Source organism: Lycorma delicatula, chromosome 3 (assembly GCF_047948215.1).
Source record: "Lycorma delicatula isolate Av1 chromosome 3, ASM4794821v1, whole genome shotgun sequence".
NCBI lineage: Eukaryota > Metazoa > Arthropoda > Insecta > Hemiptera > Fulgoridae > Lycorma > Lycorma delicatula.
Window position 1 is genome coordinate 193,155,070 of NC_134457.1, and position 23,351 is coordinate 193,178,420.

Sequence of the window (23,351 nt, forward strand, 5' to 3'; positions counted from 1 at the left end):
GAGATGATAAGTATAAAGAGAAAGAAAATGTTAAAACCAAAGAAAAAATAAAAATATTAAGAAAAGATGATAAATATAAAGAGGAAGAAAAGGTTAAGACTAAGGGAAGAATAAAAATATTAAGAAAGGAGGATGATGAATATAAAGAGAGTGAAAATTTGAAAACTAGAGAACGTGTACACAAATTAATATCAGAAAAATTATCAAACTAAAGAGCGAATAAATGATTGGCAACGAATAATAAATAAACGAAATGATGATCGACTTCTTCTTAGGGATAATATTGCTCGACAATATCAGAGTAATGAACTAAAAGATAAGAATTTTTTGCAATATTAAAGAACGAGCATGTATGCTTCAGTGTATATGTTGTTCATGTGAGGGTCTATTTTTCAGTCACTCAGTAATTAACTTTAATGTAGATAAAATTAAACAGAAATTAAACTACAAAACCCAAAAATAATACGATTGTAAATTATAATTTTTAATTAATATTAAATAATCAGATGTTTCATCAAATCTATTACATACACACATATATAATAATGCCTATTAAATTATATACACACATTTTTAAAAGTCCAAAAAATATTACTTCATAATAACTTCTGATTTGTTTTTCATATATTTTTTTTAATATTATTGAATAATTATTATTTATTGTAATTTTTTTTTAAAAATCAGGGATTAATAATTATTAATAAATCAATATATTTAAATTAAAAAAAAAAGAAAAAGAAAAAGGAGATGAAGTCTGATTCGAACCGATGTGCCTTCTCCTTCTAAGAACCAGATATTTCATTAATTAAAATTTTATTTGGTTATAACTCTGGAACCAATGAAAATAAGTACCACTTAGGATATATCGTTGGAAACCTCTCAATGAAGGCTTATTATTGCAGTTAAGAAAAATTCCAAAATCCAATTTTTTTGATTTTGGGCTTTTATGAACACTTTTTTTTCATTCGATTACAATCCAAAGGGGAGGTGTATAACTAAATGTTACAACATCCTAAATCCAAAATTTCAACATTCAACGGCTAATCGTTTTTGAGTTATGCGAGATACGTACGTACATACACACAGACGTCACGCCGAAACTAGTCAAAATGGATTCAGGGATTGTCAAAATGGATATTTCCGTTAAAATCTGAAAACCGAAATTTTTCGCGATCACAATACTTCCTTTCCTTCGTACAAGAAATTAACAAACATTCTATATTTTTCTACCCAGGTAAAAATCTTTGTTTTATTTCATATCACAGAATGAATGTATTTATACTAGATACTAAATAAAGTAAATTAAATGCTCAATTATTGTTTAAGAAAATGAAATTCGAGAAGCAAATGGTACTTTCGAATAATCATCTTACTAATTCTTATAAAGAAACTGTTAAAAATAGATATAAATACTATTAAACAAATAATAATAATAAAAAAAAGCTACAAAATATAGACAGCATATTAAGAGATATTGCTATGTGCTGAAAGGTTTTGTTATCGGACTTCATTGTGTTAAACCTTTATCTTATAAAAGGAAAGTCGAAAAAGGCGAAGTGAAGTTTTAGTTTTATGTTTTATAGACTATATTTCAACTAAATATTTGCTTATGATTGGTTTTCCTAAAGCTAATATTTTATTTATTTTTTTTATTTTTATTTTTAATGGTTTCTTTCATGTAAATATTTTTTATGTCGCTTAGTTTCTTGTTTTTTTTTTTTTAAATACTGATGATTGTTTAACAGCCAAATTGTTCAACTATTTGTTGATTTTTAAGTTTTTTTTAAATTGTTAAACGTAGTTCATTCAGTATATTAAATAATCATATATTTTATCTACATAATTATCAGTAAGCCTACACTAAAGTAGTGCAAATAAAAATAAAAATTAATTCTAGTAATTAAGTATTGCTATTAAGATCATTTGGCCGAAAAAATCTCGTCATATTTTTCCTATATAAGCCCAAAAATCATTGAGGAGAAAATGGAGTAAAATCGGAAAAATAAAATTTTAGAGTAATTAATAGAATAATTTGGGAATATTAATAGAATATAGAATTGGGAATAATTAATAGAATATTTGGGAAGTAGAATTACTAAAGATGGACGAAGCAGGAGCGATATAAAATGCCGAATAGCACAAGCTAAACGAGCCTTCAGTAAGAAATATAAGTTGTTTACATCAAAAATTAATTTAAATGTCAGGAAAAGATTTTTGAAAGTGTATGTTTGGAGTGTCGCTTTATATGGAAGTGAAACTTGGACAATCGGAGTATCTGAGAAGAAAAGGTTAGAAGCTTTTGAAATGTGGTGCTATAGGAGAATGTTAAAAATCAGATGGGTGGATAAAGTGACAAATGAGGAGGTATTGCGGCAAGTAGATGAAGAAAGAAGCATTTGGAAAAATATAGTTAAAAGAAGAGACAGACTTATAGGCCACATACTAAGGCATCCTGGAATAGTCGCTTTAATTTTGGAAGGACAGGTAGAAGGGAAAAATTGTGTAGGCAGGCCACGTTTGGAATATGTAAAACAAATTGTTAGGGATGTAGGATGTAGAGGGTATACTGAAATGAAACGACTAGCACTAGATAGGGAATCTTGGAGAGCTGCATCAAACCAGTCAAATGACTGAAGACAAAAAAAAAATAATAGAATAAATAAGATAAATTGCTTTACATTTTTTTCAAAGTATTTAAAGTAATAATCTAATTTACCCTGAAAGTAACTTCTCTTCAAACAAAGTTTTACACACTAAATAACATTAAACTTAACTAGTAATAACTAATAACTATTAAATGTACCTAACTATAGTTTGTATTTTCCTTGCAAGTGCTGTCAGGTACTTATTTGACAGAAATTCCTTTATCACAACTATTCGCTTCAATTTGTATGCTCTACTTCTCAGTAAGTTAGATTTATTGACTTATCAGTCTATAGAACAAGAAATAGGTAAGTTAACTTTGACAAGTACATTTGGTTAAAAGTCTTTTAACAAAATGTAAATGACAAAGAACCAACGAGTTATGTTATTTTTATTTAAATAAGATCAAAAATCGAATAGACACAAAACCGTTTATCAGATATTCAAATCCAAAATTATATAAATATTTTATTATAATTAAAATACAAGTAATATTTTATAATGCTTATGAATCATTTTTTAACGGTTTATGAGCAGTTTATTTTGTTAATTTTTAAAATAGTTTTATTTGGACAATTGTATTTATTTATTTTTAATAAATAAATACACATTTTTCTTTACACTTTCTAATTTTTCTTTAATTCATCCTTCCCTCCAGCATCCATTTCTTTATATTGTAATTCTATAATCCTCCTGATTTATTAAAGAATTTAATAAATCCTTTTATTAAATAAAACATGTTTTTTTTTCTTACAAAAGTTCCTGTTGGGGATAAAATCATATTTTAGAAGTTTATATTAGAACAAAAGTTATTTTGTGACGTTTATTTCTATTTAAAAAGTAATATTTCATGATAAGTATAATTGTAATGTCATATTTACTTATCTGTAAAACACCTATAAATTATTATTTCCAGGCTTTTAAATTATGTACTTATTTAAATGCTTTATTTTTAGCATTACAAATCATATTTACACGAAGATCCAACGTTTTTTCCTTTCTTATTCAATTATGGCAAACAAACACTGTTTCCTATCTTTCCTTTCTTCTTTTTTTAAAATCGTTAACACAATATGCTGCTTCTTTTTTAGTGATGCTTTGTTTTTTTTTTTATTATCCCCCTTAAATACCATTAGTAATTAATAAATTACTATTTTCCGAACTTCTGTCAAGTCCGGTCAAGTTTTCTTTTGTTTTCTTTGTGTTTAACTTTTTTCATTCTCTTAACTATTTCATTATGTTTTTCATATAAATGTTTTTCCGTTAAGTTAATAGATATTTCATGTTCCAGAAATTTTGAAATCCAATCCTTTATGTTCTATTGTTATTTTATCTGGTTTTTTTTACTCATTTTATATTTTTGCAATCTGATATGGCGAAAATCTTCTAAAAGCAGCCTCTAGTGACCTAATAATTTTAATAGTGTGTCTTTATTGCTCAAATTTAATATTCCTTTAGTCTCTATGATATTCTGAGACACCCACATTAGATTATTATTGGATGAATTTATTGTCTTCTGTATCTTTCGTGTAACGGTACGTTAAATTCTGCTCAATCATCTTGTTCTTTATGAAGTTTGTAATTTTTGTTATTAATTTGTTTTTCATGTCTTTTATTTTTATTGCTATTTAAATAATTTACTTAATTCTGTAAACTATAGAGATATTAGTTTAACATTTTCATATTTTTTACAAACCTGGATTTTTTAATTTAAATATTTAAAATATTATTGTTATTACATTAGTATTATTTTTTATTTCTTCGAACTTTTTGTGATTTTATAAAAATAGTTTTGCAAGTAAACTTTTGTACAAGCTGATTTTTTTATCGGTTTACTTTACTTTGTTTTAAAATTAGCAATAGGTTCATGGTTGTTTGCCCACCAAAAACCACAAAAAAAAAGTCTGAGATATTTCAGAGACATAAAATTCAGTAAATATATTTATTCTGAATGCGATTATCTGGAAAGGATTGGTTCTGTTTCTAGGTCTTGTCAGACTCGTTCCAATTAAAAAGCGTAGAAAAGAAATCTTAATTAGAACTTCCTTAAATACACGTTTACAGTAGTAATAATAATTAATTAGCTAATAAAAAAATAAATGTATGATAAAATAATACACATGAAAGAAAGTAATAAAAAGAAAAATCATTATGGTTATTTTAAAAAAAATAATAATAAATACGAGTAGCTTCAAATGAAACATTTTCTACTAATGTAAAAAAACTTCTTAAGGTAATTACATTAAATTATGTTTGTTAGATTATACAAATGTAGGTCTACGAGTAAAGAAAAGTTATATAAAACTTTAATCTCCGTTATTTATTTTAAAATAATATCTGTTTGTTTATGCAATTATGTAAATATCGATGTGCGTGGGTTTCTTTAGTGCAATTCAAACACCTTTTTTTTTTAACTTCTAGGGCCACCGTTCGGTATTTCTTCGAAAGATGGATGAAATACCAATTATGTAGCGTGTGAGAAATGTCATGCCTGAACGGGATCCGAACCCGGGATTTCCGGATGAAACTGAAACACCTGATTGATATTTACTTAAATACGAATTTAAAAATGTTGAACTCCGTTTATCGGTTATTATTTTTTTAAACTAAAAAAAATTTGAATTTTATGTTCGTTTCGTAGGAGAATTTTTAAAATTTTTTATTATGACATTATGAGCTCAACTGCTATTTTCATTAGCCCAAATAGAAATATGAAAAGTGCCTTGCCTAACCGGCGATTCGAACCCGGGACTTCCGGATGAGTCCGAGTCTTTATCACTCCGCCACGGATTTCGGCCGTAGGAGAATTATTTTTATTATTATGAAATGATTGATGTGTTTAAATCAAAAAGAAAGTTGATCAAAGGTAACCAAATTTGAAGGTGTGAAAAACTTTTAAAATGTTAGCAAAACATTTCTTTCTCATTATAATTTAAATATGTAATTATTGTTATAAATTAAGTTCATTAACGATTTATAATAAATGTACTATTAAGCATTATATATAATTTAATTAGTCCCATTAATAATACCTTCGGAAGGAAATTCATATACATTTATGTTTAGAAATCTTTTCGAACAATCTGATGTCAAAAAAATTATTAATAATTTAGTGAAATTAAGAGTTGTAACGTCATTTTATTCGAAGGCCATTTTTTTTTTATATGTAATCAAACCAGTTTTAAGTATATTATCTTACGGAGTAATTTTATAAAAATAAAAAATAATTATTCTAAAAAGAAACACATTAAGATAAATAATACATTTTTATGCATATACAACCTCTGTTTTTACTTTCTTGTACGAAGTAAAGAAAGTGTGATCTTGAAAAATTTCGGTTTTCAGATTTCAACGTAAATATCCATTTTGACTATCCCTGAATCCTTTTTGAGTAGTTTCGGCGTAACGTCTATACGTACGTATGTATTTACAGATGTATCTCTCTCTCATAACTCAAAAATGATTAGCTCTAAGGTGTTGAAATTTTGAATTTAGGACTGTTGTAACATCTAGTTGTGCACCTCCTCGTTTTGATTGCAATCGACTGAACCAAAAGTGTCCAATAAAGCCCGAAATCCAAATAAATTTGGTTTTTATTTTAAATGAAATTTTAATTAATGAAATATTTGGATCTTTGAAGGGGAAGGCTCATCGGTTCGATCAGACTTCATCTCATTTTTTTTTTAACCCGTGATTTTAAAAAAGTTTCACGATAAATAATAATTCAATAAGAACAATAGAAAAAAATAAATATGAAAAAATATTAAAGTTATAATATTAAGTTAAATATAAAGTTATTAATTAAATAAAACTTTATGTACTTTTCATTTTAAAAAAATGTGTATTTGTAATTTAGTAGGCGTACAAGGAAGTCATGAGGTGCCCACATCAGATTTTTTTCGTTTAAAATTATTATTATTAAATTATATAAGTATTATTATAACTCATTTCATTCCAAACCTTACCAACGTATTCCCTAGTTACAAAATGTAATATTAAAAAAATTACTACTAAAGGTTTCTTTAGCTTTCTGAGCTTAATTAACATATTATACAGTTCTTAAATTGTTTAAAGTTAGTTAAGTCGTGGGATTTACTGAGAAAGAATATTCCATTATTTTCATCAATTTACTAAGGTGCTTGAATGAAAATGCATAGTTTTTCATTTAATAAATACTAATACGAATTTATTTATGTGTCTTTTTTTTATTATAAATTTCTTTGTAGATTTTTTATGAGACTCTTCAAATTAATTATTTATTAGACTATGTCGTATGTTTTTCTTGCACTCCTTTTTCTTCTTTCAAAACTCTCTTCCAAGTTCCTTAAATTTATGGAAACATGGATTTGTAATTACATCTTCTGTATCAGTGCTCTTCTCTCCCCACACTTCCATTATAATCATCTACCGTCGTTCTTGTATAACCTGTTCTATTATCACATTTCACCTCTCTCACCTTAAGTTTTCCTCTTTAATTTTTTTTTTACTTTCATTCTTTTACTCTTTCTAACTCTTCTTTATTAAAAAAAATTCCTTCTTACTTTGAAATGTCTAAACTCTGTCGGAAATGTTTTTCTGTAAACACCCTTATTTTCTAATTAGATTTTTTTTTCTTTCAGTAACGGTTTTATTTTCTAATTTATTTTAAATTAAAATTTTAAACAATTTTCATTGTATATATACTTTAGTATAATTATATATTATAATTGTAATGAACTCCACGATAATAAAGTTTATTTTTTTTTACACGACTGCCCAAAAAGGAGTATAATGTATTTAGGGTGTATGTATGTATATTCCACCGTAGCAGCTTAACGGTTGAACCGATTTAGATGTATGATCCCGCGTTGGAATCCTTACCTTACCGGGAGTGTCATAGGCTATATATATATATATATACTGAGTGTCCTTTAAATATGAGGTTAAACTATAGGAAGTGATTCTACTTAACATACTGAAGAAAAAATGTCGGTGAACATAGGTCCGAAAATACATATTTTTCTGTCTGTCCGCCATTTTATGTTTTAAAAAAAAATATTTTTCAAGAACGGTTGGAGATAACGCAATACAATTTTGTACTTTATTTTAAACTGACATTTTCTAATTGGAAAAAATATAACGATACTCTTCGTTGACAAAATTCAAAATGGCGATCGTTTCAATTTTTTAATCTTAAATATCCTAGAAATTATTATTAGATTTATCAAATTATGTTATATTATTAAAATTATGAAGCATTATTTTCTGAACAAAACGATACCTTAGTCGTAAAAATCCAGCTACAAACAACAGTTATTGCAAAAAGTAGACCTAAACCGATATGGCGGCCATCTTGTTTTTATTATTATCGTGGTTTCTGATTAAAACTGCTAATTTTAGCAATTTTAACCAGAAAATTTGATTTAGTTATCAAGTGAGTCACGATAATAAAAACACAAGATGGCTGCCATATCGATTTAAGTCTACTTTTTGCAATAACTCTGTTTTTTGTCGTCGGATTTTTACGACTAAGGTGTCACTTTGTTCATAAAAAACATTTTTTATTGTGGCTGTTTGTGGATAGATCCTTAGACCGTTAAGTAGATAAATTCTATGTTATTTGGTAGAAAGAACGGGTCCAGTAAACGTATTAATGAGATTTTCAATAGGTACTTTCAATATTAGAAACAAATAGGTAAGTTTTCCCGATAAATATAATTACGTTTAGTGTTCTCAATCTATACACAATTTGGGTCTTTCCTGTTTTTACCACACACAGAAATTTTTTTACGATACGTATTACACATTAGTAATTGTTCATATTATAATTATAATTATATGGTATTTAGAGATATTTATAGAGAAATTATAAATATAATCTAACCAAACTTAACCTTCGCTCGCTTCGGTCGCCAATCTTCGGTCGCTAGTCAAGGTTAGCGAGCGAAGTGAGCGTAGGTTACGTTTGGTTAGATTATAATAATTATAAGGTATTTTCAGAGAAATTATAAATATAATCTAACCAAACTTAAGGGGTCACGGCCCAGACTTTCCGCGATGAATGTCTCCTTTTAGTTAGTGGTAATTCACGACCACAGCTAGAAGACCGAACGCAGGCGGCCTTGTCATTCGCAGAGGGCTGGATGGACATTCAAAATTTAAAGATTTCTGTGCCCAAGACGAAGTTTATGTTTCTCAAGCGTGCAGACAAATTATCGTACTGTCGTAACCCCCCATATTAAATATAAAGGTTGTGTAATCAGCCGAGTGAGAGTTCATAAGTACGTAGGTGTTTTGTTTGAAGTGTTGCTGTTTAGCAACTACATTAAGTAAGTAGCGGCGGACGCCGTCTCAATGATGCACAAACTTAGGAGGATTGCTCTGAAAGTCTATGGGTTGTCAGGCCATAAAGTGTACATGGTGTACCGAGGTGTCTTCGAAAGCATGACATCTTATGCGGCGCCCGTTGGGCGCATAGGTTGGATATGAATAGAGCACTTTTTCAAAATTTAAGGAGTTCCCAGCGCAGAACCTTAATTGTATGCTCTGGTGTTTTTAAAACAACCTCCTACGAGGCTACCACCGTATTGGGAAAGGCTCTTCCAATCGATTTAGTGGTGAAAGTTCGGGCACCCATGTGGAAATTATTACCACATGGCTGCCAGGATCATGAAGGCCGGGAGGCCGAGGTATTTGGGTAGCGGTTTCGAGCCGGGCCTGTACTGGAGTGGAACGGTGATCACAATGCACCGGGTCTAAATTTCGTTCAGTTGCCCGTCTCCCGCCTGCGGAAGAGGCTGTAGAGCCTCGCGATGGAAGCATGGCAGCTGGAATGGGACACCACGACTAAGGGAAGATCCCTATACAAGCTTATACAGGATTTGGGGGGATGGTATGCCTCGAGCTCGGTTTTAAGGGCAACGGGTGCCCGGGTGCTCACCAACCACGCTAACTTGAATCAATATCTGTTTCGGTTCCGCCTGGCAGCTGATGAGCTGTGCGTCTGCGGTGAGATTCAGTCAAATGAACACCTGATATTTGACTGCCGTGCCACCTAACTTAGAAGTCAGGGGGAAAATTGGCAACTCAAGCGGCGAGTCAATGTGGCGAGAGCCTCATTGTTGGACCGTATGGGAGTTCCTAGATGCGATTGTTTTGTTCAACCAGCAACCGTAGTTTAAGGGAAAGACTCCTACCGCATTGCCGTGGGAAGCTAACCCTCAGTATAGCTAACCACCAGCCAATTATTATGGCTCCAAGCGCTATAAAATGGTGGAAAGGTACTTGCTGGCATTCAGCGAACTAGGCGTGGCAGCGAATTTCTGCTAGACGAAATAAATTTTCTTATAGATATCATATATATTTTTAGTAGTTGATGGGGTGCGCCTACCTATTTTAGTAAATGTATGACAAGTGAGCGGTTGGGACACGTAAGCTGGTAGAGTCTGGCACCGCGCTTAGTCCGCTCTCGTTGTTAGGTAAGCTGTAGGAGCTATTAGGACAATGGTGGTCGCTAAACTCTTTCGAGGCTCAGTAGCCGTTTGTGCACAGACATTCGGTCTTATGCTTTAGAGCGACCGAATGGGGTGGTGGCAGGAAATGTCAAGCAAACCAATTAACCAAACTTAACTAACGCTCGCTTTGCTCGCTAACGTTGACTAACGAGCGTAGGTAAATTTTGGTTACGTATAAATTTAATTAATATAAATTATATTTATAATTATAGGCATATAATTACGTTTTACGTAAGTATATACGTAATACATGACAAAAAAACCATTGTGGGGGAAAAACAGAAATAACCCAAACATTTTAGGTAAATTTCATAAAAAAACCTACCTATTGTAATGAGTACCATGATTCGACTTCCGGAAAATTTCGACATGTCTTCGCGTTTCACATTCCCACAAAACCACCATCAGTTCAAAATTTTATATATACATATATATATTTCACTTTCTTTTGGACACGATAACTGCCGTAATTTTGCGCCAATCACTTACAAATTGATACATAAAATATAACGACCCACAAACTCGGTCGAGTTCGTTAATGGGCAAAATCATACTATGGGGTGGAAATGGGGGGACTTTTTCAAAAAAACAAAATATCGCTGTAACTTTATCAAGTAAAATAACGATTTTTTTTTAAGTTTCTACTATTTTTTGGATAAAGGCCTAAAACTAATCTAAGTAAATTTTGTTATATCATCAACCATTGGCTCAGGGGGTGGAAAAATGGGGTTTTGAAGACAAAAAAATCATACCTCCCTTAATATCAAATATCGAATTGCATGATATCACAATATCGAATCGGTTTAAATTGGTTGTTAGTCCTCTAAATATTACTTAAAACGTTTGTCTGAAACAATTTTTAGTATGACCAATCCTTATGTGAAGGAATGACCAAAATGTTGCTGGAATTCTAAGAAGATGGAGCTTGTACGCTAAACGTGTGATACTTTTTCTCACATGCAACCGTTATCGTATTGAATAAATTTGAAGTTTTTCTTAACTTTAAGGTGGAAATCTTTTTTATCCCCTACTTAGTACCTCCGCCTTCCGACGTGCCGAAAGGGATTTTTTTTATTTTCAAATGCTAATTAATTAATATTAATATTTATTTATAATTGCAACTAATTTTTATATATTTATTTTTTTTACTAGTTTTCGGCAGTACCATCAAGAGGAAAGTATTTTATTTTTTACCTACACAAATTTCATACATGTTTAACATATTTATGTAACAAATACAAAAACATAAAATGGTACATGAATAATTTACTTTTTTTTAAAACCGATTTGTTGTCTGTATAGACATCTGTAGTAGCTGTATAGCACTATAGGTCATCGATATAGATAATAATGTTAATTAATTGCATACCATCATGCTCATTGCAATGCGTTTAATCAATTAGGTTGAGTAAATGATCAACATTGCATTATTTGTTTGCTTGGCTTTTCTGTCTTTGTTTATCTATTTAGTTATTAGTATTGCTATTTATTTATTACCGTTATACATTTTACAAATACATAAATTTAGATACCGATAGAGCCAGTTTCTTTATTTTCTCTATGTACTTTTTAGTAATTTATTAATAAATAAAAGTTTGTGAAATTTGTGATAATAATGATTAAAATACTTCGTGGTGATTAAACTGCCGAAACTAGTAGAAATATGTGAATTCTAGACGAGAGAAAAACTCCAAATGTAACTATTATTTTAAAAAATTATTTCGTATTTAAATATAAATGTATATGTTAAATTATATGTATAAATATATATGTTAATAAGTTAATTATATGTTCTTATATGTATATGATAAATGTAAGTTGTTTTTTTTATGAGGAGAGCTTTATTCTGTTAACGGCTTGTTAATAATTTACGCAACAATAGTAGTAGTAGCAGTAGTAGTAGTAATAATTTATACACCGATATCCGTGGCGAAGTGGTAAGATGTCAGCCTTTCATTTGGATGTCCTGGGTTTGAATCTCGGTCAGGAATGGCATTTTTCATACATCAACCATTTCCATTCTCATAAGGAAAAATGACCAAAGCAGTCGATGCCCATCATATGAAACAGAATTATAATAAATTGATTTTTCATGTCTAAATTTACAACATAAAATAAGAAAACCCCATTTATTTTATTTTATTTCTACTTTTTAAACGTTTATTACAGGGCGAGCTTCTACTTACCGATTTATATTAAGCTCTCTTATTTTTACTGTATTTGTTCATAATGAACCCAATTGCAGCGAAACTCTGTTGTATATAATTATTTGATTTCTGGTTTTCTAAACTATCCCAAAAAAAATATAAATATAAATCCAAGTAAAGGTGATTTAAAGTTTTATGGCAAACCTTAAAATTTAAAATACGTTCTATTATTGCTTCCTTGTACGAAGTAAAGGAAGTAATATGATCACGAAAAATTTCGATTTTCAGATTTTGACGGAATTATCCATTCTGACCATCCCTGAATCCATTTTGACTAGTTTCGACGTGACATCTGTACGTAAGCATATATCTCGCATAACTCAAAAACGATTAGCCGTAGTATGTTGAAATTATGGATTTAGGATTGTTGTAACATCTAGTTGGGCACCTTCTTGTTTGATTGTAATCGACTTGACAAAAAATGTTCAAAAAAGCCCAAAATCCAAAACATTTGGATTTTGAACTTTTTCTTAACTGCACCCTTGTTGAGAGCTTTTCAACGATATATCATAAAAGCTACTTATTTTCATTGATTCCAGAGTTACAGCCAAATAAAATTTTAATTAATAAAATATTTGGATCTTGCAAGGGGAAGGCACATCGGTTTGAATACGTAAAAGAAGTTTTACAATAAATAATAATTCAATAATAACAATAACAAAGAAAGAAAAAATGAGAAGGTATTAGTGAAACAAAATTTTATGTACTTTTCATTTTAAGGTTTTTTTAAATTAAACGGAGGCCACCTGTTTTCAGAAGAAAGAATGATTTTTTTAAAAACTCAAACATTTGGTTGGATTATATTTATCTAACCAAACTTAATTTACGCTCGCTAGTCAAGGTTAGCGAGCGAAGCGAGGGTAGGTTAAGTTTGGTTAGATTATGTTTATAATTATATTTATTTATTACATAAATTTATTATACAAAAAACTCAATTATTTATATAATTTATTTATAACGCCTTTATTTATATAACTTTATTTATATCCTCAACCTATCAGTTGCAACGCGCTGTATTAGAATGGCCTCCGTTTAATCAGAAAGTACCCATTTAATTTCAAAACTTATTACAGAAGTTAATAATCATTAATAAATCAATATATTTAAATTTAAAAAAAAAAGTTAAAAAAAAATGTATGTATATGAAGTCTGATTCGAACCGATGTGTGCATGGTTACATATCCGACACGTTCTCACTTACACCATACAACTAAATGAGGGACGTGAAACAAAATGAATACATAAACTAATATGAAATGCTGATACGGACATTACAAAAAAATGTGATGCAATGTGGTGTTCACCACTATGCGATTGTGTAACTGTCCACTTTATTAAAGAATTGGAGGATCGTATCTCACTTTCAAATGAAATAAGTTGTAATGAAGTACAACAAAAAATGTGTATATGTAATTTAATAGGCGTACAAGGTAGTCATGTGGTGTCCACATCAGATTTTTTTTCTATTAGTGAAAAATAATTTTTATGAAAATAATGAAACAATGTAAAGAAAATGTAATTGAAATTTATTTTCACTTTGATATGATTACAAAGAAAGTATTGTGCGTATACGCATACATCATGATACGAAGAACCAAACAATTATACTATTCTATGGCATAGTTCCCCCTCTCCCTCCGCGAGTGACATCATTCTAACGGGGTAACAATCAATACGTCTACAGTGAATGTCAAATTGAATGACCTTCTTTAGACGTCGTAGTATTGGGCATATCAGATTAACAAACTGTCATTTGATGGCACGTGAAGTGCCTTCGTTATATTAACTACGATACTATTACAACTCTTACGGTCTTTCGTATCTGACTAGAATGTTTGATACATCGCACTATCTGTGAGAGGGTCAAGGTGGGTTACATTATAAATGAGGTATTATAAGGTGTTCTTCAAACAATTAATCGAAACTTTTAGATTTTTATCATATTGACCAAAAATTATATTTACTACGCTACCATTAACCAAGATTCCTTCTGGTCGAGTGAGTGTAATACTAATCGATATTCTATCATCACCTTTAACAGATTCGGGATTCGAGTATCAGAAAGTCTAGTTTTTATGAGGGGGGTTCATTCTAATTTATATTATTCTTTAAATAGTTAGATATTTTACCGTTAATCCAGATTAAAGATGTTTGAATAACAAATAAATAAGTTATCTTGTCTTACAAACAGATAAATATGAATTCGTTGTAAATTTAGAGAAAATATGGAAATACTTCGTAATCACAAATAAAACTTGCCATCTCATCAAAATGCTTATGTAGTTATAAATTCAGTTCATTTAACAACTATACATACTCCACATAACAATAATTAGCTGTTATTACCTTATATTAGTTGAAATATATTATTATATGTAATATTATAACGTAATCCAAACTAATTTAACGAAGTTAGATGAGATTATAGAAGATAGTTAAAATTATATTTTTATAAGTATAATAAATCTTATTCTTTTTCTAACAAAAAATAATGCATACCTTTTTTTATCTTTTGCATAAAAAGATTAAAACCCTAAGCTGATATACATAACATAAATTATTTTTTATTATTTTTCTGTCCATATTTTCTATTAATATTCAATTTTTTTTTTATTAATTTACAATATAAGCTCGAAGCTTGTGCATGGGAATTTCACAGTGTATGAAAAATGTCATGCCTGATCGAGATTCGAACCCGGGCCCCCCGGATGAAAGGCTCAGACGCTACCATTCTGCCATGCAGATCGGCAATGAATCTTCTCTGAATTTTCGTGAAGTCGAACAATATTATTTACAATATTTTTAATAATATTTACAATATATTTTAAATATTTACATTATTTTCACATTTATTAGTTATCGTATAGAATTTATTTAATACTATATAATATAAATTACTAAGATCACTTGAATTTGCTAAGCTCTTTAGATTTCGATGACCCTGACATTTTAAAGATAATAAAAGTGGTGTTAACAGTGTTTTTAGATAGATTTCATGAGAAAGGTACTTATTGTAATAGATACCAAGATTCGACTTTCCGGAAAATTTCGACATATCTTCGCGTTTCACATTTCCAGACTCCAAAACCACCGCCAGTTCAAAAGTTTATATATACATTTATATTTCACTTTCTTGTGGACACGATAACTGCCGTAATTTTCCGCCAATCACTTTCAAACTGATACATGAAATATAACGACCGAAAATCTCGATCAAGTTCGTTAATGAGAAAAATCGGACCATGGGGGGGAAATGAGAGGGCTTTTTTTGAAAAAAAAAAACAGTATATCGCTATAACTTTCTTATTAAGTAAAATATCGAATTCGTTTAAAATTCTTAGTGTTCTTCAAACAAAAAAAATCATACCTCCCTTAATATGCACAGTATCGAATCAGTTTAAAGTGATCGTTAGTCCTCTAAGAGCATTACCTAAAACATTTGTCTGAAACAATTTTTGATATGACCAACCGCTACGACAAGGGATGACAAAAATATTGCTGGAATTGTAAGAAAATGGGCTTGTCGTATGCAAAATATGTGAAATTTTTTTCACATGCAACCATTGTCGTATTGGGTAAATTTGAAGTTTTTCTTAAATTTAAGGTGGAAATCTTTTTATCCCCTACTTAGCACAGGTTAAATCTAATTCCGCTTTCCGGCGTGCCGAAAGAGATTTTTTTTTATCTGGTTCTGTAACAGGGCTTTAGTCAATAAAATATTGGTTGAAATAATTTTGCTCGATGTTGGAAACAATGTTTTTCTGCAGTGTCAATTTTAGTTTTTACATCTAAAGGAAAGTTTAGCCAAAAGGACTATAGTTCAATTGAATACATTTCTAGGACCTGCAATTCCGTGATGAACAAACCACCCAGAGGAAAAAACTGAACTTCCGCTGGGTTGCGGATGATGTGAGCTACCTTGAAAATACTTCTGGGTAATCTTACTTGTGGATAAGTTTATTTATCTCGTGCTTAAATGAAATAGGAATTTTTTTGTACAACCCCTTCCTTTTCCATTGTCCATTATTTTTCATTATCTTTGTGCTTCCTTCTTTCACTCTTTTGGTTCTAAAGTTGTAGATATATCTATATTGAGCAAACCAGGACTTGTAGAATAAGTATATCTTAATATAATCTAATGAGTGTCCCTTGTATAACTGACCGAGAACTGAGTTTCCTGGTCAATAGTTGCCAAAAACGTTTGGCAATTAAATTTTTTTTTAAAAAAAGGTTTGCACCTCTTTCTTGTAAAAAGTAAAAAAAAAATTAACTTTTTCTTTAGTTACAACTTCAATATGATTTAATTAAACATCATGAAAATTTATACTTTTAGTTTATTTTATTGATTTGTTTCCATCAACCATATTAGGAATGATTTAGAGGTTTTTTGTCAACATTTGTATTCTGTTTTCACAATTTTTTTTTATCTATAATCTCAAATTCGTAAATAAGAAATGTTTTTTTTTTTAATTTTGTTTTTGTCCGACTATTTATTTATTTGATTAATTATATTCGCCATTTCAAAGAAGGCTAATTTTTTTTCAACATCTTTAATATAGGTTAAATAAGTTAAAATAATCCAGTACGGTCTGTATAAGGAAGTAATATGTATATTTAGTAGATATTTTTTACAGGTTAATAAATAATTACTGCCATGAGTTCACGGACGTTCATAAACGTAAAATGTATTAATTGTAACTTAAACCGTATGTTATTTGGCTAAATGAATTCATATAAGTTAGGGGTCATTTCGTATAAAGATGCACAGATAAGTTATAAAGACCTTTTTATTATCTAAAAAAAAAAAAACTTAATTCACTGGGCCTCTGGGTTTATGTTACAATAATCGCATAAGCATGAAGTGAAAATTTACTGTATAAAAAAAAAAAAAACAGTAATTTTTTTTCAGTCTGCTGAACAGTGCTTAAAACTGCGATCACTTCATTATCAATGACAGTTAAAACCACATTTCATGTGGTCACAGGTATTATAATACACATAAAAAAACTACCATCCTGTGGTTATCAATACGCCTCTAACATTACTTTTATTAACACTGTTAGCTGTAAGGAATAACACTCTACTTCAATTTTTTTTTAGAGAAATCCCTTATTAAATTACACGAGTACTAAAAAATAAACGTAACAAAAAAATGTTTACGTAAGATTACTCATTTTTTTCCATTCGGCCTGTTTCTAATTAAATGTTTTACCAACTGGAAGATTTAAAGTTCTATTTCTTCTACCCGGTTATAGACATCGTGCTGAATAGATAGTAATTAATCCTCCAGGCTTCCCTCAGATGCTGCTCTTATGATACCAACCAACTCCTATTGAACTTGATAAAAATGTTACCTCACAAAATCATCCTATAAAACCAAATTCAATTTTTACTTTCATGGCATCACAGCTCTGGATCTATACTGCAAGAAGGACATTATGGTAATCTGTCAAAAAATATGGTATTGGATTTTTTGAATTTCTCAACGTCTCATGCCTCAGGGACCCAAAAAGAAATAATTGGGAGGGGGATAATATTCGTACGTATGTACGCGTGTTGGCGTGCTTGAAATTTAATAACTTTTGACTGGTTAGACCGATTTCCATGAAATCAGGCACAAACACTTCAGGTACAGTTTTTACTTCCTTGTACGAAGTAAAGGAAGTATTGTGATCGCGAAAAATTTCAGATTTCAATGGAAATATCCATTTTGAACATCCCTGAATCCATTTTGACTAGTTTTGGTGTGACGTCTGTACGTATGTATCTCGCATAACTCAAAAACGATTAGCCGTAGGATGTTGAAATTTTGGATTTAAGAGTGTTGTAACATCTAGTTGTGCACCTTCCCTTTTTATTGCAATCGACTGGACCAAAAGTCTCCAAAAAAGCTCAAAGTCCCAAAACATTTTGGTTTTGGACTTTTTCTTAACTGCAGTGCAGTAATAAGCTCTCATTGAGAGCTTTTCAACGATATATCATAATTGTACTTATTTTCATTTGTTCCAGAATTATAACCAAACAAAAGTTTAATTAATGAAATATTGGGATCTTACAAGGGGAAGGCATATGGTTCGAAACCAACTTCATCTCCTTTTTTTATTTATTTTTTATTTTAATTTTTTTTTAATTTAAATATATTAATTTATAAGTAATTATTAACCTGTGATTGTAAAATAAATTTTTACAATAATACAATAATAACAATTAAAAAAAATCAGAAGATATAAGTGAAATAAAATTTTATGTACTTTTAAACATGTGTATATGTAATTTAATAGGCGTACAAGAAAGTAGTGTGGTATCTACATCAGATTTTTTGCTAAAAGGTTGGTGTTAATATCTCCAGTAGGTGGAGTAGATAGTTTCTTTGGAGTCAATTTTCTAAAACTTTTGCAAACATAACCCACGTTATATTAATTTCAGTACAGATGTACATGCTTATCTTACCATTTATAAAAAAAATTTACTTCTTCCTTTCACCAAATATCGAAAAAAGCCATCTTTTTCTTTATTTATTGTATATTTTTAACCGATTTTTTTTCTTTGTCTTCCTAAGCATAGTAGTAGAGCAAGTGGCCCCCCCAAAAAAAATACTTTAGGGGCAATATTGGGATAAAGGAGTAGATCAAATTCTAAAGATATCGATTTTTTTCAATTTTTTAGACATTTCTCATATATCATTATTTTTTCATTAACTTTATAAGAATAAATAACCCGTGCCATAAAAATATAACAACCTTGTTAAAAGTTTATTTAATGTTCAGAAATTTTATTTTGTAAATGAAAAGAACTTACAGTGAAAATTCCAAAAATTATAGTATCTCTTTTGTAGGTTATTTCAAATATTATTTAATTTGATTCCTTGAAATGTCTTTGCTAAGATTCACTATTTAGATTAGATGTTTAATAATTTGTTTTTATTTCATGAGAATTAATGAAATTATAGTCTCAATGGATTTTAAAACCTTAAGACTGTTCATTTAAAATATATCATAGAGTTATAGCTAATAGAGAACTGCAAACGTCAAAACAAATCATCCATTTTACTTCCTTGTACGAAGTAAAAGTATTGTGATGGTGAAAAATTTCGGTTTTCAGATTTCTACAGAAATATCCATTTTCACCACTTCGAATCCATTTTGATTAGTTCGTATACGACATCTGTACGTTCGTATGAACCTATCTCGCATAACTCAAAAACGATAACCGTAGAATGTTGAAATTTTGGATTTAGGACTACTGTAACATCTAGTTGTGCACCTTCTTTTTTGATTGCAATCGACTGAACCAAAAGTGTCCAAAAAAAGTCCAAAATCCCCAAAATAAGGATTTTGGATTTTTTCTTATCTACAGTAATAAGCTCTCATTAAGGGCTTTTCAACGACATATCATAAGTGGTACTTATTTTCATTGGTTCAAGAGTTATAGCCAATTAGAATTTTAATTAATGAAATATTTGGATCTTACAAGGGGAAAGTACACCGGTTCGAATTGGACTTCATTTTCATTTTTTTAAACTTTTTTTTTAATTTAAATATATTGATTTATTAATAATTATTAATCTCTGATTGTAAAAAAAAAATGTTTACAATAAATAGTATTTCAGTAATAACGATAAAAAAATAGATTGAAAAAATATCAGAAGTTATTAATGAAATAAAATTTTATGTAAAAAAATATGTATACGTAATTTAATAGGCGTACAAGGAAGTTATGTAGTGATCCACATCAGATTTTTTATTTTATAATAGACCCAATCATCATAATTTTGTTAATTATTTTCAAAATATGGAAAAATAGAAGTGAATGAATAAAAAAATATTAAAAATATGTTTATAAGTAATCTGTATAATATTTGTATAGTACACAAGCGTAAATGTGTTTTAATAAATTTAAAAGTTGAAATACTCTAACAGGTAGAGTTATACACTATTTTACATAATTTAGGAAGGAATGAAGTTACTGGTCTTATAAAATATTTTACACCTACATATTCACTTTTTTTTTGTCACTAGGTTAAATTTTCATAGAAAATAAAGCATCATTGTGCAGCTACGTGCAAGTTAATATGCAACTAACACGCAGGTAGACGGCATGACGTAATAAAGTTTATCTCACATATTGACCTATATTCTTACTCTTATTTATACGTAAAATGTTTTTACCTTTATATATTTTTTTTCTTGGTACTATTAAAGAAAAAGTAATGTTTTCCCTCATTATGAAATTTTAATCAATTTTTTTTTATAGAATTGAAGAATTCTTTAATTTAAAATATCTATCACAAATAATATTTTACTTTTTTTTTAAGAAAGATGAAATAATGATTACAGTACTTCTATTATTGGCAAAGATACCAGGTGGTAATGTCCTCTCGCTGGCTTTCTTCCAGAGTCCATCATCGAAGTACATAGACTCATAGGCCATTCGGGACAGTCTAACCGCGTCGCTCTTGTAAATTCGTCGAATATAAGTCGTGTCGTGCTCCAGTTCATTGCCTTTTTATATATATAAACTACATACACACACTCTCTTTGTAATTGTATTTTTAAATTAATTACTATTCAGCTTTTAAAAATTGTATCATTATTGAGTAAATAGCTCTTTTAAAAGATCAAAATTTTAAACTCCATTGACAAAATTAGACTAACGTATATATTTTTTTTTTTTTTTTTTTTACATTTGAAATAACTGTAAATGATTCAGATGTCTGTAATTCAATAATAGTAAAATTCAAAAAAGTACATTGTTATACTTGATAATAATAGGTAGACTACTTTTTGTTCGATTTAAAAAAAAAAATTTATAAAATGCTATCATGATTTCAAAATGCTAAAATTAGGTTTATAAAATTGTTTAAAAATGATATCTTTTATCAAATCTAACAGTTCATTAACCCTTTTTATTTTTTATTTATTATTTTTTTTATTTCACAGAATCGATGGAAAAACAAAGTATTTTCAGTTTTCATACAATAATTAAAAACTATAAATAGCAATTACTTCTCCTTAAAGTTAAAATACATTCAGTTTAAAAATGTAGGTCGTAGTTTGTTAACTAAGTGCAAAGATAGAGTTCGTAAAATTTTATATTTTTGTTGTAAATATCGCACACGTAACCTACAAAATATTTTACGATTAATCAAGTTCACAGTTTATAACTAAATATTTGATTAAATTATACGCATAAATTTATAAAAATTTGAAATGATTTTTAAACACGTATGTTTTTACATTCGTTTGGATGTTGTTTCTTTTTAATTTTAGACAATCTTTATGATATAAAATGGATTGTAATTGCTTTACTTAAATAGGCAATTTATTTTTTTTAAAATTACTCATAACAAGTTTATAGATTAATATGCAATCAACCAGTGAAGTGGTTTGTTTTATGGAGAAAAATTAAAATTGTGGTTCATCCCTTTTGTTGTAACTTAATGTAAATATTAATTTATAATTTGATATATAAATCATTAAAATAGTTAACATAAAAATAAAATTAAAACTGTAAAAACGTTTTATCAAATAGCTTATTTTAAAATAGAAAGAAATTTTTATCGTTGCAAAACTTACTTGACTAACTTACAGGAATTATTGGGCAAACAGTATTTTTTATAATTGAAAAAAATTAATGATATTTTTTTTATAAAAATTCTTTATAAATTAAAAATTAGAATGTTTGATGACGAAAACATATTTTGAAATACAGTTAAAATAATAATTTATAATTTACAATAAATAATAAATTTCGTTATACCTGAAATTTTTAAATATTTTTAAATCTTCGAATTATTATTTTTTCACAAATAAAACTCTTTTTTAAATGTTTTGAATCAGTTTATATGTTTAGTATGGCTACTGAATTCATTAAAAATAATCTCACTGAAGTTTTATCTGCATTGCTATAAATATTAACTGTTTTTTTTTCTTTTTTTTACAAAATCCATATCGACAATTTGTTTCCCCTCGCTATAATGTATTGAATATCTCTATAATTAACTTGAAGGGGGAAAAAGCGAAACAGCAATCAAATTCACTGACTGATTAATTTGTAAACAGCTGACGGTGGATGATAATGAAATAATTTTTTGTAGCGCGTGAAAAAATTGCATTCCTAATAGAGACTCGAACCTAGAACCTCCGGTTGAAAGGCAGAGACACTACCTACCACTCCGCCACGGAGATTAGCGTCAATGATTTATAAACAAAATTAAAGGATTTATATTTTTAGACTTAAAATTTAAAGTTGTTTTTCTCTTTATTTAATAAGATAAAAAAAACATTGTTCCTGGGGTAAACGTTGTTACTCAAGACAAATTGATGAAATAGTCGAACAGTTAATATTTTCTTTCATCAGATGTCTATCTACATATATGTATAAGGACTAGTATTAGTGACCCTATTAGTGACAATGATCAATTAACTCTAAAAATAACAGCATTCCATTGATTTATTTCAATTGACAATATTCTGTATTTAACAATAATTGTTTTAAATAATATTTAGTAATACACTCATAATAAAAATGACAGGATGTTAACAAGAAATTTTTAAATGATAAAAACAAATACTCATTCATTTAAAACTTAAATTCCTTTTGTAATCTCTCCAGTTATAAATTAATAACATTTTTAACAGTGAAATAATCGTTAAATAATCTCGTTAAAATTAAAATTATTTCTATCAAACTTATCTGTTTTAATCTAATTTAAAATATAAAATCGATTAAATTTATAAATATTATCATCACGTTTTAAAATTCACATTTATTTTTACAATTAGAAGTAATTCAATAAAATATATTTATTATTTTACGATACTAGAGAATAAAAAAGATTACGTTTTTATTTTTATTACTTAGTTTTATTACTTAGCTTAGGAAAAATTAAGACTTTTTTAACTGCTTTTATTTTTCTTGTGAAATATATATATTTCTTTTAAATCATCTTGACAGAAAAAATTTATCCTTAATTTTAATATGTTTACGTGATTTTACGAACATAAAT

General features: G+C 28.6%; 1 protein-coding gene across 2 annotated transcripts in view; it reads left to right on the forward strand.

Moving 5' to 3' along the window:
- LOC142322316 (uncharacterized) overlaps nucleotides 1-23,351 on the forward strand; it is a 264,731-nt gene that overhangs the window by 13,938 nt on the left and 227,442 nt on the right. Inside the window, exon 1 of one of the 2 annotated variants that reach the window (XM_075361257.1) lies at nucleotides 12,577-12,637. The exons of the other annotated variant lie outside the window; for it this stretch is intronic. The gene's annotated coding sequence lies outside the window, so the exon portion shown is untranslated. Of the gene's footprint in view, nucleotides 1-12,576; nucleotides 12,638-23,351 lie in introns of those variants that run through there. 2 annotated transcript variants of the gene reach the window in all.